A 3195-nucleotide genomic window follows, 5' to 3' on the forward strand; every position below is an offset into this window, starting at 1 on the left:
CCATTTATACTTAAATATCGATACTTGGATATAAGAAGAGGAGATAATTAGGGATAAAAGAGATAACCGTTTTGAAAAACAAAAATCTTGGCAACCTCTCATACGAGGTTTTGTGATTTTCTTGAAACGCGGTTTTGTACTTTAAAGGATATGTATGTATGTATGCCATTGATATTTTACGTCTATGTTTACACAAATATATGGAATTATATCAAACTATAACAAATTTGGAGTATAACAAATATTTATTTTAATAATTTATTTTTGAGCTATAGGCCGTATGTTAAATAAAACATTAAATGTTTTTCTGCTTTATTTACTTTTTAGTTTTATTTTGGTCGATATTTCGCCTTAGTCTGAAGGCATCTTCAGCACTAAAAAAGGAAACAATATTTTTACATCATCACAATATAAAGCAACAAAAACATACATATGCACAAGTGCATTAAAACGACTTACACTATTAGCGTTGTCCGGTCGACTAATCATATGTTAAAATGTATAATAACAAACAAGCACGAAGAAGATATTAAACATAAACAGGAGAACTAATAATTAAAATACAGTAATTGTAAACAAAAATTTTTATACAAACAACAATACATGAAGTGCTAAACAGTAAGACGAAGAAATGTTTGTATCTCATCTCAGCAGAGCAATGTTGTTGTCCGAAGAAATCTTGGCAGCGGACGGACGATAAGTTTAACATGAACACACGATCACACGACACCTACACTGTAGGTTTGTTGTTGTGCGTTAGAACTAATTTGCGATAAACGTGAGCGCAATTGGCGGTGTCCGTTTTATAGTTCATCCTTTTGTGATTAGGGGTGTTCATAATATGTAGCATCTTTAAAACATAGCGTTTATTATAGATTTTCTCTTCTTGCAAGATTGCTACTTTATCAAAGTCGGGATAATGTCCCGTATCCTGGCGAGGTGAAAAAAAAAGAATTGTGAGGAGTGTAGGCGAAGAGCCCACAATTATCTTTAAGCGCCCGGCAGAACGTGACCATCAGAAGCCGAGATTACCCTCACCAAGGCAGGAGGATTAGTCAGCACCGGTGACGACCAGATAAGGCCCAAACCATTAGACCCGTAGAAGAACCCCCCCAGCGACACGTAAGTGATGAAAAGATAGACTTTGTCAGGTGGTAGTGTAAATTTTTGTGTGTCCCTAGTGTGCCAGGAGATTAAGGTGAACCACCCCAGTGTGAAGGCAGGCAAAAAGGGCTCGCACAGTTCGCTGGTGAGTTCTAGGCTTAAGTATAGTAGAATTCCGTACAAAAGCTTTTGCGTGAGGGATATTTTGCAAAAGGAATTTTTGAAAGCTCGGATCGAGGAGCAATAAGCAGCTTTCCGGTTTGTGTAAGGGGTCAGTCAAGACCACCACCGGCATGTTATAACCCAATCATTGGGAATAAATGTTACTCTGCGCGTACCAAGTATAGTCCCAAAAATATTATTTTTTTTTTGAGCATTGAATTATGTGTAATATATATGTTCATACATTTTCGTTACTTAGATAATTCGTTAAGAAGTTTGTACATACTTATACTTTCGTTTTTTTTTATTGTCTTTGTGCCCGCCAGGCAAGAAGAACCCAAACAAAAGGGTAAATTTTAGTAGTTTCTGAGCGGGGAATATTCGGCTCCCGGAAACCCTTCGCACCATCCGAAAAGAGCTCTTGTAGGTAGGGTGGCAGGTTTTCAATAGTGTTTAACAGACGTGTTTAACGGTGATCAATTTGATTGGTTCCTTTTTGTTGTGGCGGTCTGAAACCGATCTTAAATTTATTGATTTCCTTTTTTCCTGTTTTTAAATCCTTATAATGTTTATATAATGTTTTGTAATAAATTTTATTGTGTTTGTAAAAGAATTTAAAATGTGGACTTAATCCCTTAAGCAGGGGAGGCAAAGATGACTATNGTTAAGAAGTTTGTACATACTTATACTTTCGTTTTTTTTTATTGTCTTTGTGCCCGCCAGGCAAGAAGAACCCAAACAAAAGGGTAAATTTTAGTAGTTTCTGAGCGGGGAATATTCGGCTCCCGGAAACCCTTCGCACCATCCGAAAAGAGCTCTTGTAGGTAGGGTGGCAGGTTTTCAATATTGTTTAACAGACGTGTTTAACGGTGATCAATTTGATTGGTTCCTTTTTGTTGTGGCGGTCTGAAACCGATCTTAAATTTATTGATTTCCTTTTTTCCTGTTTTTAAATCCTTATAATGTTTATATAATGTTTTGTAATAAATTTTATTGTGTTTGTAAAAGAATTTAAAATGTGGACTTAATCCCTTAAGCAGGGGAGGCAAAGATGACTAGGGGGTAGGTTGGACATTGGAGCATGGCAAAAGGGAGGCCGCAAGGAGACACATCAGGCGGTCCATGGATGGGTGGGCTTCCTGTGGGTGAGATATTTATGCCAGTGAACGAGCCGCCACGTCCGCCCGGCACCATTGTGGCAAGGGTTAAGGATCCCGACCACCTAATGACTGAGCTAGCCAGGGCAACCACGATGGTGGCCTGACAAGGGGCGACACGTCTACGCGACAATTCTTTCATGATCATACACTTATAATTTTAGTAATAATTACTACCTTAGTTGGTTATTTAATATTTATATTATTTTTTAATAATTATACAAACCGAAATTTATTACATGGCCAAACTATTGAAATAATTTGAACAATTCTACCAGCTATTGTTCTTTTATTTATTGCATTTCCTTCTTTCCGATTATTATATTTATTTGATGCAATTAATGAACCCTCTGTAACTTTAAAAACTATTGGACATCAATGATATTGAAGTTACGAATATTCAGATTTTACAAATGTAGAATTTGATTCTTATATAATTCCAACAAATGAATTAACTACAGATGGGTTTCGATTATTAGATGTAGATAACCGAGTAATTTTACCTATAAATTCTCAAATTCGAATCTTAGTAACTGGGACAGTGTAATTCACTCTTGAACAGTTCCTTCTTTAGGTGTAAAAGTTGATGGAACTCCTGGTCGTTTAAACCAAACTAATTTTTTAATAAATCGACCAGGTTTACTTTATGGACAATGTTCTGAAATTTGTGGTGCTAATCACAGTTTTATGCCAATTGTAATTGAAAGTATTCCTATTAATCACTTTATTAAATGAATTACAAATAGAGTTAATTCATCATTAGATGACTGAA

The 3195-nt window shown here is 35.8% G+C and overlaps 1 long non-coding RNA gene across 1 annotated transcript; it reads left to right on the forward strand.

The window, feature by feature from the left end:
* The first annotated feature begins 384 nt into the window (after positions 1 to 384).
* LOC108372069 (uncharacterized) lies at positions 385 to 1224 on the forward strand. Its single transcript, XR_001848808.1, has 2 exons — positions 385 to 1122; positions 1182 to 1224. It is a non-coding gene; the product is annotated as an uncharacterized LOC108372069 (long non-coding RNA).
* The last annotated feature ends 1971 nt before the right edge of the window (positions 1225 to 3195 follow it).

Source organism: Rhagoletis zephyria, unplaced genomic scaffold (genome assembly GCF_001687245.7).
Source record: "Rhagoletis zephyria isolate East Lansing unplaced genomic scaffold, Rhagoletis_zephyria_1.1 Rzeph_scaffold_05415, whole genome shotgun sequence".
NCBI lineage: Eukaryota > Metazoa > Arthropoda > Insecta > Diptera > Tephritidae > Rhagoletis > Rhagoletis zephyria.